Consider the following 17,473-nt stretch of genomic DNA (forward strand, 5'->3'; position numbering starts at 1 on the left):
TACCTAATAAACTCCTTTGGAGTCAAGCAAAATGTCACCGGGCCCACTCATCGTTTTAATCATACACTAGATCTAATTATATCGCATGGAATCGATCTTACTGCTATAGATATTGTACCCCAAAGTGATGATATTACAGACCATTTCCTTGTATCGTGCATGCTGCGTATAACTGATATTAACTATATGTCTCAGCGTTACCGTCTGGGCAGAACTATTGTTCCAGCCACCAAAGACAGATTCGCAAATAACCTGCCTGATCTATCTCAACTGCTATTTGTACCCAAAAATACACATGAATTAGACGAAATTACTGACAACATTTTCTCTAATACATTAGAAGCTGTTGCCCCCATCAAATTGAAAAAGGTTAGAGAAAAACGTACTGTGCCATGGTATAACAGTAATACTCACTCTCTCAAGAAAGTAACTCGTAGTATTGAACGCAAATGGAGAAAAACTAACTTGGAAGTTTTTAAAATTGCATGGAAAAACAGTATGTCCAGCTATAGACAGGCTCTAAAAACTGCTAGGGCAGAGCATATCCACAAACTCATTGAAAATAACCAAAACAATACAAGGTTTTTATTTAGCACAGTGGCTAAATTAACAAATTTCCAGACGCCACCTGATTCAAATATTCCACCAACGTTAAATAGTAATGACTTTCTTCACTGATAAAATAGATAACATTAGAAATACAATAGCGAATGTAGATTCTACAGCGTCTAACACTTCAGTTTCATCCATCGCACCCAAAGATAAACTGCAGTGCTTTACAAATATAGGACAGGAAGAGCTAAATAAACTTATCACTGTATCTAAACCAACAACATGTTTATTAGATCCTGTACCCACTAAATTACTAAAAGAGCTGTTACCTGTAGCCGAAGAACCGCTTCTCAATATCATTAACTCGTCGTTATCTTTAGGTCACGTCCCAAAACCATTCAAGCTGGCGGTTATCAAGCCTCTTATTAAGAAACCAAAACTAGATCCTAGTGTACTGGCAAATTATAGGCCTATTTCAAATCTTCCATTTATGTCTAAAATTTTAGAAAAAGTTGTGTCTGCTCAATTGAGCACCTTCCTGCATAAAAATGATCTGTATGAAGAATTTCAGTCAGGTTTCAGGCCCCACCATAGCACAGAAACTGCACTTGTTAAAATTACAAATGACCTGGTTCTTGCATCAGATCAAGGCTGCATCTCATTTCTAGTCTTACTTGATCTTAGTGCTCCGTTCGACACCATAGATCATGACATACTCATAGATCGATTACAAAACTATACAGGTATTCAAGGGCAGGCTCTAAGATGGTTTAGATCCTACCTGTCCGATCGCTACCATTTTGTTTACTTAAATGGGGTGTCATCTCATTTATCATCAGTAAAATATTGAGTGCCACAAGGATCCGTCCTAGGTCCCCTTCTATTTTCAATATACATGTTGCCCCTTGGTAATATTATTAGAAAATACGGAATTAGCTTCCACTGTTATGCTGATGATATTCAGCTATATATCTCAACGAGACCAGATGAAACTTCCCAATTATCTAAGCTTACAGAGTGTGTTAAAAATGTAAAAGATTGGATGACAAATAATTTTCTCCAATTAAATTCGGATAAGACAGAGATATTAATTATTGGACCAAAAAACACCACACAGAATCTTGTAGATTACAATCTGCAACTAGACGGATGTACTGTTACTTCCTCTACAGTCAGAAATCTGGGTGTTATATTAGACAGCAATTTGTCTTTTGAAAATCATATTTCCAATGTTACAAAAACTGCATTCTTCCATCTTAGAAACATTGCCAAGCTACGAAACATGTTATCTGTTTCTGATGCAGAAAAGCTAGTTCATGCATTCATGACCTGTAGACTGGACTATTGTAATGCACTTCTAGGTGGTTGTCCTGCTTCGTCAATAAACAAGCTACAGGTAGTCCAAAATGCAGCAGCTAGAGTCCTTACGAGGTCAAGAAAATATGATCATATTACCCCAAATTTTACAGTCTCTGCACTGGCTACCTATTAAGTTCCGTATCAGTTACAAATTATCATTACTTACCTATAAGGCCCTAAATGGTTTAGCTCCTGTGTACCTAACTAGCCTTCTACCACGCTACAATCCATCACGCACCCTAAGGTCACAAAACGCTGGACTTTTGGTAGTTCCTAGGATAGCAAAGTCCACTACAGGAGGTAGAGCTTTTTCACATTTGGCTCCCAAACTCTGGAATAGCCTTCCTGATAATGTTCGGGGTTCAGACACACTCTCTCTGTTTAAATCTAGATTAAAAACGCATCTCTTTCGCCAAGCATTCGAATAATGTATCTCTTAAATTGTGAGTGTAGTTGCATCTGCATTTTTATTCTTTAGCTTGGGTTAAACAAATTTTACTTTGTTGGATCAGCAGCTATGCTAATGATGTCTCTATTTTGTTTGTATGTTTTGCCACGGGATTTACATCCAGTGGTAACTAGGATTTACACAAGCTCCAGTCTGGATCCAGAACACCTGAGAAGAGATGATGCTGACCCTCAGAGGACCCCAGATGATCCTAACCTTGAATCAACAAACAGAACTAACAATTATTGCTACATGTGTGACTGCATCATATAATTACTATTAATTAATAATATTGATAGTTCATCATCTAGCTGACTACGTCTTGTATTATTATTATTTTTTTTATTTTTCTAAAATCCTGTCAAACGTGCACAAACTACTAGCTACTACTAAATATTGTAGAAACATAATTTTCTGTAAAGTTGCTTTGTAACGATTTGTATTGTAAAAAGCGTTATACAAATAAACTTGAATTGAATTGAATTGAACAATGTGATTATTTTAAAGGGGGTGATTTTTTTCTATACCAACTGTATAACTAAACTACAGCATTTCAGGCAGAAGGTTTGCAGCAATGTACAGTATGAGAAAAATAATGTTTTTATTTGTTTAGTTTTTTTAAATAATGTTAATGCTATTTTCATAGTGTTTTAAATAATGTTAATGAACATAATATGGGTACTTTCATTATCAGCATATAGGGTTATTTGGATTATGATTTTTTTTTTATTTCTCATTTGTGATTTTTCTTTCTTTTTTTTTTTTTTTAGGAAAGGATAACTCAAACGCTGAATGACCGAAAGAAGTCCTGCACATAAACTGTGAAGCCTATCAGCATTTTGTATTTTAGTAAAAAAAAAAAACTGCTGAACATTTCCTCCCCCTCAAGCCATACAAGGTCTAGATGAGTTTGTTTCTTCATGAGAACAGACTTGGGGAAATTCAGTATTACATCACTTGATCCTCTACAGTGAATGGGTGCCATCAGAATGAAAGTCCAAACAGCTGATAAAAACATATTGTATAATCCACAAGTAATCCATAAGACTATATTCCATCAATTAACATTAAGTGAAGTGAAAAGCTCAGTGTTTGTAAGAAACAAATCCAACATTAAACATTTGCAACGTCAAACTATTTCTTGCAAAAAATATGAGCATTCTATCCATAATATCACTTTCCTCTGAAATGTATATTGTCTGAATCCTAGCCTGACCCTAACCCTAACCTCACCCTAAATTATTGAAATAACTTAGGTCAAATTAGTTAAACTGACAAGTTCTAAGCCAATAAGCAACAATACTGTATGTGTGACATGAACTAAGCCTGTAAGCATTTTTTATTTTATTTTATGATACACCTTTAACTAAAATCATTATTATTATTATTATACAAATTTTTGCAAATCAAGGCACCATGACCTCCACCTGTGCCTTCATTCCCCCTGCCATTCTGCTGTCAACGCCTTCGCTCTCCCTCTGTGAAAATTAGAGTCACTAAACCCTCTGATAAGAGAGTTTGACATAGCAATGCCTCGTTAATTTCAATTTTATGGTGTGTCTGCATGAATCCTTATTTGCATAAAATAAAATAAAAATAAACAGCAGATGTTGTGACAGGCCAACTCATGAAAGGCTGATTAGAGATCTAAACCGGGATGTGAGGGGGAGGAGGAGTCTTCTGAGACTGTGAGAGGAGACAGACAGTTCAGAGACAGTCTGTGAAAGTATATACAATATATTGATGTTGTATCTTTGAGCGCTTCAGAAAAAAATATTCAATGTGTGGTTTTGAGACAAACAACATTTCAGAGCATTTCTGTCTCTGTGAAATCATATGCAAGATGTTAAGCCCTGCAACTTGAAAGTAGAGCTGTTAAAGTGTCATGAAAACCACATTTCAGCACAGGTCAGGTTTCACCACATCTTTGAAAATAAAAAAGTGAAGCGTGGAAAGCTGCAGAGTGTAGAGAGAAACAGGCCAGAGAGCACAACAACTGACTGACTGATCCTGTCATTTTTATTTAGCTTTATTATTTAGCTTACAGTATCAAATGTTCTCACAAATACCTTGCAATTCACAAATACATGCAACCAAAAGCAAAAATATATTATACAACAAACCTATATAGGATGATATTGTAGGCCAAAATCTATTTAATGCCCCCAAAACTGAATTGTACCATAATATTCTAACAATAATGGTATTAAACCTGCCTGCACCTGATGCTGATCACCAGCTGTTAAAAAAGCTGTTTCTGTTTACTTTACAGCTTGCTGGTGTTCACCCAGCTCCATACATTCACAATGGAATGGTTCATAGGCCTTCATTTTGAACTTGGACTCAAGAATAAACAAATACAATCAGTGCTTAGTTCAAGGCATGTTTTGGACATTCTAAAGTACCTAATGTGACTTATTCTACTCCAACAGTGACATTGGGGGACAATCACATTAAGTACTATTAATACGAACACTATTAATATTAATAACATTATTAATAATTTTACTATTAATAAAATATTACTTACAGACAAGCAGAACAGTCCAGAATATGAGCCCAGCGCACCAATGCACTTTCTCTTGCCAATTTATTTTGATGTTAATTGCATTGTGCGAGCTGTTTCTTTAATACTGCAGGGTCTGTATACTCGTTGCTGCCGATTGGACTGACATTTTTGACACACCCAGCAAACAAGAGAAAACGTATCTCAAACGCTGTTCCACACCATTTCCAGGAAACATCTTGTTCAAACCGGAAACCGCTGCGCTAAGTTTTGCCGCTGCGCTAAGTGAGAGCTAAGTTTTTCTAGTGAACGCAACATTTCTCAGGGCAATCCAAAAGTTTTGCAAGAGAACGCAAAATATTAGAAAAATATTGTTTCCTCCCATATTTGTTCCACCGCCACGTCCCTTCATGGGCTCCAGAGTTTAGTGACAAATTCTCACTACTAACTACTTGCTTATTAACATGCATTTTACTAGCATATTGGCTGTTTATTAGTACTTATAAATCAGATCCCTTAATCCTACCCCATACCTAAACTAAATTTACTATTAAAAAGCAGCGAATTAGGAGTTTATTGTGGCAAAACACATAGTTAATATTTAGTTAATAGGGAGAACTAAAGTGTGACCAAGGTTATTTATTGGCATTAATGATTCCATAAAGAATCTTTAACATCCATGAAATTACATTAATTATTCTCTATAATGGAAGGTTTTGTCTGATTGCTAAAATGTTCTTAACACTATGAAAGACCGTATTTGAAGAACTGATTACTGAAGAGTTTTTTGAGAAACCATTTTTGGAGCATTTATATGGTGAATTCTAGTTTAATTTCAGTGTAAAATACTGAATGTTTCTTCCTGTATTTCACTTTAACTGCTACCAGCTTTCAGAAGTGCTTTCATTTGACCAAAGCCCCTGGGCCAGACAAAGTTAAAAGAAGTGATAATTTATTTCATTTTCTTTTAATCTAAAATTAATTGATTGTTCTTTATAGTTATACTCATCAGTGTCTTTCTCTCATATTCTCTCATCCCAATTTAAGATTCACCTCACTTAACCATGATCAATCTATTAAAAACGTACACCCTGTTTTGGGTCTTCATGCATATTTCTGTTGCTCTGTGGGAGTGTGTACTGAGAACATGAGGTGTCTGGATCATTATAATTTCATTCGCTCTGCGTGCTTCCTTTCTGTCTTTCTGTAGCTATGTGGTTTAGGTTCCCGGAGTATAAGGTTATTAGTATTCCCATGGATTCCTATACCAAGCTAGCATGACACACTCTGATACATGTGCTTTTTTTCTGGGGTTGGTGGTGGATTCATTACCATAAAGTATTTAAGTCAACCTATATCAACATTTAAAGGGATCATGACAAGAGAAATATAATTTTCCTCGATATTTTGACATTTAAGAGATCTTTGTACCATTGAAACCTCTTGCATGTTTCATATCTTAAAATGGCTCGACTGGATATTATGGTTTGTGTAATGTTACACTGGCAAATATATTTGCACATGACTGCCTCTACATCAAAACAAGGCTAGAATAGTTATACGTCATCACACCATAGGCCCTGCTCACTGGCATTCAGTCACTTGACGGCTGACATCTGTCTACACTAAATGCAGGTTTCACATCAAAAGCAACTAAAACCCATTATAATTACATTGTATACAATATACAGTACAGACCAAAAGTTTGGACACACCTTCTCATTCAAAGAGTTTTCTTTATTTTCATGACTATGAAAATTGTAGATTCACACTGAAGGCATCAAAACTATAAATTAACATATGTTAATTTTTAATTCTAAAATTTTGAATCTACAATTTTCATAGTCATGAAAATAAAGAAAACTCTTTGAATGAGAAGGTGTGTCCAAACTTTTGGTCTGTACTGTACATATGTTGTGTTTTTCAATTGTTTCCCTTATACAAATCTGGCACAAATAGTAAGGGCATATGATAGTATGCTATACTGAATTCAAGCCCCACTCTACAGTTTTTCTTATTGAAAATCCTGTTTCACTCTGACACTTGTCAGAATATGTATGATAGGTTGCAAACAGCATTTCACATTGATTATTCATTATTATATATAGAAGACCTACTTATAACCTGTGTAATATAGTGAATATGCAAAGTCATAATTTGACATAAATGTAAACCTGTAACCCTGAATGGAAATACATAATGAACTGTGCATGAATTATGCGCATGCAGTAACGTCCCAAAGTGTGTCCATAAGTTTCAGGGTTCAGAACAGCTGATGTTGTACTTGGCAAGCAATACAAATGTACATGGGGTGAACTAGATTTAGATGGAAATCCGAGCTGGCGGATTGTAGATAAGCCCAGAGCTCTGAGGGATTTTTTTCTGCCAGCAGAGCCAGGAATCACCTCACAACCCACTCCATCCTTTCCTTCTCTGACGTCCCAGAGATTTCTAAACATCACAACTCTCACATTAGGTGCGTTTACATGGACACTTTTTGCTTCCATCGGATTGAATTTATTCTGATTGACGAATCTGAACGTAGTGTTTACATGAACACTGAATAAAGTGATCGGGTTGATATGCGCATTTACATGTCACAAGCTTCTGATCGGATTTACTCTTTTGACATGCGCACACTACATGAATATACAGAGTTTCCCGCTGTGGTTTTAAAAAGCACAATTGATATTTATCGACTTCAGGTCCTAATTAGGCGACGACCAGCACATTAACTGTTGTGCTGCTTAACATTACTTAAAAAAAAAAAGAAAAAGTGTCCCTTCCCGCACCCAAAACTAGTCGTCTGTTGATGAGAGTCTTAAATGTCACGTTTTTTTGTGTTTTTTTGAAGCTTTGATTGTGTTTACAGTGTACAATATAACATGTGTTCATGTTTCGCGTGGCTGATGACTTCCTTTTTCTATAAAGTCCCTCCTTCAGAAACACGTAATGAGTTCTGATTGTGCCAGCGGTTCCTGTGTTGTGATTCGACACCAGCTGAGGGCACGCTGCCCTCCTGGAAACGCGATTGGGCTAGTTTTGGACTAGTTTTGAAAAGCAAGTGGGCAGGATTTGTTTGGAAAACCTGGCAATCCTGATCTGAACGCACATGCTGGAGATGTACTTCTAATCACAGGAGCATTTTTACTGACGAGATGCGCATTAAAATTGCATTCTATTTTTTGCACAGCCCTACCATCTAGTTAACAAAGCTAAACAGGGTTGCCCTTTGTGTAATAAGTTACAGAAACTGTTAAACGCACCAACTTAAATAATAAAATACACTTACCGGTTTTGGTCCATAAACAACGCCTTCTCCACACAAAGAGGGAACTGCTCCATCTTTCAAGAATAATCTTTGTGCGAATCCGGCATTAAACTGATTGAGATTGAGGAAGCTGTCCTCAGCAAAATGTGCTGCACATAGTTTTACATGTGGATTATAATTTTCGGGAACTGAGTTAAACATAAATTGTAACCATTGATCTCTAAGTACAGTGTCCCTGGGAAGACCAAACAAAGGTGATTGGACTCCGAGATGAAAATAACAGCGTTTCGATGACATGGCGACAAACACAAACGCAACTCTTCCTCTTCTCCGTCGGAGAGCAACAAGGCCACGCCCCCTTTTTTGTGTATTCATGTGGGCGGAGGTTAGTCAAAAAATGGTTCTAGTCACGTCATTACTGCAGGAACTAGAGGGATGTAGTCCAAATTGGTCGTTCGATGTAGGCGAATTCTGTTAAATAAAATATCTCACTTGGCATTGAACTTTGAGCTTTAGAATTTTACAGACATTATTTATACTCTAACAACAACATAACACACTAACTAAAGTTTGAAACATGGGATCACGAAGAACGGGACAAGGACTGGTGGAACGTGGTCCTGTTCCACTTCACATACGCTGAGTGAAAGGGGAGTTTTATAATGACAGGACACTTACTTATGACACTTTATTCACCAGGAAGAACAGCACGTTCCGCGCGTCATACGTCATTACACTATGTCTACGTCACAGTGCATGCGCAGTACTTTCCCGTTTCGGTTTTCAATCCGATCAAGTGTTTACATGTTTACGTGTTTACAAAATTTTTAAAATAGGTCAGTGTGATCTGGTCTGTCCTCTGTTGCTGTAAATTATTTATTCTTAATAAGATTGATTGTTGTCCTTGGTAAATCTGATTTGTGACTCTGAATGTGTCCTTGAAAATGTGACTGTGGAATTTGAGGAATTGAGGATTTGAGTTTGTTTGATGTTAGATAATATGCATAAAAAATGCATAATCTGATGCATATGTTTGCTTGTACTGGTAAATGTTTGTGTGTGTGTGTTATTGTATAGATGGGAATCTGAGTGTCTTCAAGCTTGTTAACACTTTTCAGTGCAGCGTGTCCTGAGGTGGTGATATATGACAGATTTCAGAGAAGTGATTTCACAATGAAACCACGGGGACCGATTTTAATTCTCTTCACTTGAAAGTGGGACGGCATACATGCCATGTCATGCTTGCCTTTGGCCTTTTCTTGTGCTCAGATGAACCCAGTTAAAAGAACTCTGCAAAATAGAAAAAAAAGTCTTTCTCAAAATGTTTAAAAAAATATGCTGTTTTAAATCTAGGTTAACAACTACTGAAAGATGAAATTTGTTTTGCTTTCATACCAAAGAATGTAGTAGAAGCCTATGACTACTAATGTTTATTTTCTGGTAGCTTTTTCCTGGTATTTTTAGTAATTATGGGAGGTAAAAGTGACAACAGTAATAACAGTGGTAGTAGCTTACTAATCATATTTGAACATTGCATACAGCTATTATTAGGCTGTAATATTATTATTGCATTACTGTTCTAAGTACTTCGTAGGCCTTCCATTACAGTACAAACCAAAGAACCCCCCACTATAAATACCATCACGCCACTATACAGTCCATTATAAGCTATTATACGGCTTGTAATAATAATCACAAGCACTTTTTTATAATTTGCTGTTTTGAAACTTTAGCTAAATCCACAATTTAAACAGAGTCAAACCAAAAGTTCAATCATTTCCAGAAAAAAAGTGAGAATTATCACATTTTGATGTGATTGATGAGATCTTTTGCATTGTAGTCTATGTCAACCAGACATTGGTAGGTGGAGGTGTTGTAAATAGCCTCTGTTAACAAGACGGGCTATTTGCACTAGTCACTGTTTATTTTATTATCCATGCAGTGGAGATAATCAAAGTATGTACATATTGACTGAACCACATTTTTGTGGCTGTTGATATGTTCATGATTTTATAAATGAACACAAACAGAGGCAGTTGTGTTTTATATTGTATTTCCTTTTATTGTAAATATACAGTGAGGATAACCGGGGTAGCCAAGGCAAGCTGAGTGACATAATTAAGTACACTGCTGTTCCATTTGAAGAATAACCAGACTCGCAGAACTCTTACTGCAAAAGTTTCTAGAACACTACAATTCGAAAATAAAATCAAAAGTAACTGTTTAATGCAATATTTTATTTATTTAGCAAACATTTTCTTATTCATTGTCAATGATGGTACCTAATGTAGCATTCCTTCAACGTTGCCATTTTTAACTTTATCAAGCAGTTACATATACAATAATCTACATCATTTGGTGGAGTTCCAAGTCAATTAATCAGTCAGTTGGTCAGTAATTTCATGTAGCAGACTTTTGGCATGAATGAATGGACTGTGGGTGGATGGTTGGTGTGCTGCCTGAAGCTGAGACTGCATGATCAGTTACTCAATCAATAAGAGTCGAGAAAAAAAACAAACAAACAAAAAAACCTATAACATCTTTTCTGTGACTAAAAAAAGGGAAATTTACTTGATTAACACCATCTGAATATGAAACATGATTGCTTGTGGACATGAAGTTACATCTGCGCTCTTCGCTTTCTACTAACCATCCTTTGATGTATGAGATCTTATAAAACAGACCTATTCTTTGTCATGCTCATAGCATGTTTGACCTTTAATAAGAGCAAGTCATCGCCTATCTTCAGCCTGGCACAGCTGCTGTGCACAGCTTACAGACTAAGTGAGAAAAAGAGCCAATGTTTCCTGAGCTCTCTCAGTAACAACACTCTGGGAATTAATAACACATACTGCTGAACATGGAGGCCCCGGTGAACTGTGCTGCTGGCTGCTTGAGTTATTTGTGAGGGAAGCTTTAGAAATGTGATCAAGGGGCATGTGTGTGTAATAACGAGAGAGAGGGAGAGAGAGAGAGCAAAACTTAGAACGAGAATAGGTGGTCTGGATGTGGACATGATCAAGTATAGAAACTTTTTCTGCAATGATGTTTCTGGGACACTGAATCTCAGGACAGTTATCTTGGTGACTAGTCCTTGAATGCATGAGATGGTTAATTGCTTGCCTTAATAACGGTCAGTGGATTGGCTTCCATGTTTGATATTTAAATATTTGCTGGTCAGACCCAGAGAGAATCATGCTGACTCAGTGGTTGTTTTTAGTTTTTTTGCAATTCATGATCGAGACACATTATGTAGACAACAAATAAGTACGTAAGTAAGAAAATTAATGAATTCATGCTTTAACCTCTTGTTTTCTCTTAGGCAATGCAATACTTTTTAATTGATCAAAAGCAATAGTAAAGCATTTATAATGTTAAAAGTTTAAAATAAATATTTTTCTTTTTAATATTCTATTCATCGATGGTTACTGGAAAAACATCTTGGTTTCCCATATATTTTAAGTAGTACAACTGTTTTCAACATTCATAATAATAAGAACCATTTCTTGAGTAGCAAATCAGCATATTAGAATGATATCTGAAGGATGTGAGACTGTAGATTGGAGACAAGCAACTGTGGACCTCAGTGTAACATCTTTAAACTGATGGGCTTGTCAAATGCTTCAACCAGACCCTAAAACAAATGTTGCGATGGGTGGTAGCGGACGACAGGCGAACTGGGATCTGATGCTGCCCTAAGTGCTCTTCGGGATACGAGAGGTTCCTCAGGTATCCACCGGTTTTACCCCGTTCAAACTCCTTTTCGGCTCACAACCCCGGGCTTTGCTCAATGTGGCGAAGGAGGCTTGGGAGAAACAGCAGCCCACCCCCCAACAGTCGGTAACCGAGCACGTCACCGAAATGAGGGAGAAAATAGGGTCATGCCATTAGTCCGGGAACACCTCGCAAACCCAACAACGGCATTATAACTGGGCAGCCGGTTGGACCGGTGACGTACCGAGTGAGACAGCCAGGCTGGCGGAGAACAGAACCCGTAGTTGTGGACATAAAACTCCACCTGTTGGCTGCCCAGAAAACCGAGCTACAACACCTGATCAGTCAGTTCTCCGATGTGTTCTCCACGACACCCGGGCAGACCTAGGTGCTCCAGAATGACATCAGAACTCCCCCAGGTGTCACCGTTAAGAAACAGCCCTATTGGATCCCTGAAGCTTGTCGGCAGGCTAGTGAGATAGAAATCTAGCAGATGTTGGAAGTTAGGGGTTATAGAACCATCGCACAACCCGTTCTCCAGCTCAGTTGTTCTGGTTCCCAAACCAGATGGCACCCTTCGTTTCTGCAACGACTTCTAATGTCTCAATGAGGTTTCAGAATGCAACGGTTACCCAATGCCCTGGGAGTATGAATTACTGGTTCGCTTAGGAAGGGCCTGGTAGATTTCTACTCTAGACCTCACCATGGGTTACTGGCAGGTACCTCTCTCTGAAAATGCAAAACCTACTGCTTTCTCCTCTCCTAGTGGCCACTGGCAGTACTGGACCCTTCCTTTTGGCCTACACAGGGCCCTGGCCACGTTCCAGCATTTGATGGATATCCTGTTACGGCCGCACCAACAATGCAGCTGACTACCTGGATGATGTGGTGATCCAGTCGGAGAGTTGGGCGGACAACTTAAACGTCTGTGGGGGGTGCTAATGGAGCTTCGGAGGGCTGGACTCACCGCCAACCCTCACAAGTGTCATCAAGTGCTCTTCGAAGTGAAGTACCTGGGCTTTCAGGTGGGGCACGGCCTCATAAAACCCCAGGAGAAGAAAGAGGAGGCAGTTCACGCCACCCCCAGACCCAGCACGAAGACTCTTTTTTGGGGTTGGCAGGGTATTATTGCTGCTTCATCCCTAACTTCTCCTCTCTAGATACCCCCCTGACAGACCTGACCAGAAAGGGGAAGCCAGAGCAAATAGCCTGGAACTCTGACACTGAAGAGGCCTTCCAGGGGGTGAAGTGGGCACTCACTTCTGAACCACGTCCTATGTGCCCCAGACTTCAGCTGCCCCCTCCTGCTGCAAACAGATGTTTCCAAAATGGGATTGGGAGCGGTTCTGTCTCAAGTCCGGGAAGGTGAAGAACATCCCATGTTATCTATTAGCAGGAAGCTGTCCCCAGCTGAGAAAAATTATGCGACCGTTGAAAAGAAGCTGAGCAGTCCTGGAGCTCTGTTACTACCTACTCGGCCCTAAATTCACCCTCATAACGGATCACACGCCCCTACAGTGGATGGCCCGGGCCAAGGACACTAACTCTAGGGTGACATGGTGGTTCCTCACACTCCAGGACTTCCACTTCATCGTCCGCCACCGCGCTGGAGCAGCCAATCCCAATGCTGACGGCCTTTCTCAGATTTGGTCTGCTTTTGCAGGTCTGTCAGGGGTCATTCCCCACCCATCCCCAATATACCCCTTGTTAACAGCATATTTTTCAACCAGGACAACGCTTGGGGTGGGGGGAGTGTGATGTTCATCCCGAGCTTACATCAGTGTTGCCCTGGAAATGGACGAGGATCACCTGCACACACTCATCATGGGCTGATCGGTCACAGCTGGATGTCATCAGCCCATGACCAGATAAGCCGCGTGAGGCCCAACGGTGTTTGAGACATACTCTCCATGAAGCTGAGATTTAACATTTTCTCTCCCTTTGCATTCCAGAAACCAGTGCGTGACCATTCAGCCCAAACATGAGCACCTCATGGACACTGGAACATACTCTTGAAGAAGCACCTGCTCACCTCAGCACCCTCTGCACTCACCTGGATTCTTTGTTTGTGAATAAATCCACCCTCCGGGGTGTTTATGTGAGCTCTCCTTGTCGTGTGTTCCTAATTCTCATAATTTTAACTTAAAATTTAGACATAAAGAGACAGAAAACCATGGATGAACGAATGAGGCAAAAAAATGGCTATAGCTGTTAGTGCTGCAACGACGCGTCGACGTCATCGATTACGTCGACAACAAAAATACGTCGACGTGCGTGAAATGCGTCAACGCGTCACACTGTTTACATCTCGCGTAATGGCATACTGGGAATGGAGAAAGTTGCAATCTATCACAAAAACAGAGACCACTGTTATCAAAAGTATGGGAATACTTCAAACAGAGGCCAAATAAAATGGACATTTGTTCCCTTTGAAAAACCGATATGGTGTACCACGGCAGCACAACTGCGATGAGGAAAACATCCTGGTGCTCTCCGGTGTTACGGTTAAACTGGATACCGTGTGATCTGGTGACCAACTTCCTGGTTCAGGTCTCTGCTGCAGATGTGATGGAATGACCGCAGCAGATTCGGCGATTCTAAAAGTACAAACTGATGTGATATTAAGTGTCTAATAAACGCAGACTTGCTCATTGCATGTTTCTAATATTCTTGTATAGATTACAAGTTATTGGTATGATCACCCATAGCGGCTGAAGTAAGGATAAAATAAAAAATAAAGTAAGTCTGTGTTGGCGCGGGTTTCGAACACGTGTTAGGGGCCGTTCACATATCGCGGCTAAAACGCATGGGAAACGCTAGTCGCGCCGCTTTCTCCTTCTTTCCAAAGCGCTCGGGCAGTTGCGCCCCTAAGCAACCATGACGTGCTCTCTCCCTGAAGACGCGGAAATTTCAGTGAAGGATAAATGGATTTGCAGCAGTAAAAATCACTTGCAGTAGCTCTGCTACTAAATTTATTTCAAAATGGCAATCCATATACAGCTATGATCAGCAGTTAATTCATCTTAGCTGAGCTTTCAACGTTGTTACGGGAAAGGATGAAGCTGATTGGTTAGTTCTTGTCACATGACCCGCGGTGCGCTTGCGGCATTCTGAAAAGTTGAGATTTTTTTAACTCGATGCGGTGTGGACGCCCCTGTTTTCGCATACGCATCTCGACCACGTCGCTGCCATTATGAGCGCGCAAACTGCGCACCTACTTTGGAAATAACAAACTTGAGTGCACAAAAGACGTGATATGTGAACGGCCCCTTAAAAGGCAGCGCGCCGCGAGACAACAGTTACAAACCACCGAGCTACCCTGAATCAGCTCCAGATCTTAGGAAACCATGCTAAACCATAGCAGAACCGTGACTACATTTTATTGTTTTGTGATGCTAAAGAACATTTCATGACGTCTCAGACAACTGTACATTTGTGGCTACTGTGGTAAGCGCTATCGTAAACTCATATTTACCATAGTAAAATAATTTTCTTTGCCTCTTTATTTTTGTATACTGTAAAAACTTCAACCACATTGGTTGAAAATGAATAAAGGTTGAAATATTATATTAGAAGTTGCACTTATATTTTTTTGTAAAGTTATCCGAAGGATTCATTAGCTAATCAAAAAAAGAACATTAGATTAATTATTTATTGTAATAAAAATAATCGTTAGAGTAGTCGACTAATCGAAAAAATAATCGTTAGATTAGTCGACAGAAAAATAATCGTTAGTTGCAGCTCTAATGGCTATATGTATCTGTGTTTTGCATTTTTTTGCCAATTCTCATAATTTTAACTTAAAATATAGACATAAAGAGACAGAAAACCATGGATGAACGAATGAGGGGAAAAAGTGGCTATAGCTATATGGAGTATGTGGGAGGAAATGTTCACCACTCTGACCTGTCAATCAATCCACAATTGCCAAGACAGACCTGGTTCTTAAGTTCCTGGGACTTGCATAAGAACAAAATACAGACAGTGTGTTATCCGTCAGCTTTATATGTGTGTGCTGAGTGTGTGTGACCCTGCTCCATGCCGCTATCATGTGTTCAGTCAAGCAGCAATAACATTTAAACACTGGATCACAGGAGAGAACGCTCCAGGAAAGAGAAGAGAATCGAACAGTACAGTACTGCTGCTCTACATACTCACAAAAAACATACACAGCCTGTACTGATGCATGAAGCCCTGGGGAGGAACACAGCCTGGGCACATCTCTCTGGCTTGTGCTTTCATTCAATTTGAAGCCCCATGGGATTTAAAAGCTTCTAGATGCCTGGTGCCACTCCTGGTGGTTCTCTTTGTGAGCACTGAGTAAGTAAAAGAATGGAAGCAGCGTGTGTTCAGTGAACTGTTACACATAGTCAAGAGCTGATGGCAATGATTTCTTAATGATGACTGAAGCAATTGCGAGGTTATCTGAAGAGGTGGAGGTTAGTGAAAGTGTTGAAGTGCCATGTTGGACTTTTAAAGCACTTCAAAACCATGAATGTATACTAACACATTAACCTGTGATGCATATATTCACTACTGCGATCTCTAAAAGGCATTTTTACTCATTTGGTCAGGGTGCGATTTGTGAAAAAAACAGAGGGGGGGGTGTTTTGAAACATTTTAATTCATAAAAATAAATCATGAGAACATGAAGTATATGACGTCATGCGCTAATTAGCATATTTGTGACGTAAGTGCGTCGTGTTGTATTGCCTCCCTGTGCTCACATACTGCGATTTAATTTAGCCATTTAATTTAATTCTCAATAAAACTGTTTTAATACTATATTTTAATGTTTCTGTTGTCAGACAACGGAATGAATATTACAATGACTGAAACGCGGTCCATTAAGACTACACAACCAGCTCTCAAACATTAATCTGCAATAATGAAATCAAATAAACATACGATAAAGTCAGTGGTTGTGCTGTGACTGATGTCGGCTATACTTGCTTGTAAAATAGAGTTGAAAGCAACAGAATATCTTTTTTTTTTTTTTTTACTGAAAATGCTGTTCCTCTCTTCACTCACTGAACACAGCAGATACAGAGAGACAGGCTCGCGCTGGGAAAGAGAGACCTCGCACTCGTACGGCAGCACCAGAGAGTCTCAGAGACTAAATAATGATTGTCCAAAATGTCGCTAGATTTGTCGCTAGTCACTTCTTTTGGAAAAAAGGTGCTAAATCTAGCGACAAAGTTGCCAAGTTAGCAACTCCACTGCCCAGCGGACCAGCTTCAACCGTCTCGCAAGTGTTAATAGGCTATTACTCATGAGGTGTAACCAATCAGATAGCGCCGTGTGCGGGACATTGAGCAAGTCTGCAGAGTGGTGAATACAGCTAGCCAAAGTAGCGCATTTAAAAAAAAATTACTTTAAATAAACTACAGATCCGTGATAAGTTTTGTGATCCGTCTCGCCAATAGTGTAGTAGCACGGATCACTTTGGGGGGGGGGGGGTAAATTTATCCCCACTGGGGATAAAAATAATTAAGCAGAGGCAGGGATACATTGACCATAAAGGGGGAAATGCCACGCATCCCCCCCGGCAAAACACACCCTGCATTCGGTAAGGTTACCCCTAGTGAAAAATAAATATACTGAATTTTATTTAAAATATATT

The sequence above is a fragment of the Carassius carassius genome, chromosome 30 (genome assembly GCF_963082965.1).
Source record: "Carassius carassius chromosome 30, fCarCar2.1, whole genome shotgun sequence".
Taxonomy (NCBI): Eukaryota; Metazoa; Chordata; class Actinopteri; order Cypriniformes; family Cyprinidae; genus Carassius; species Carassius carassius.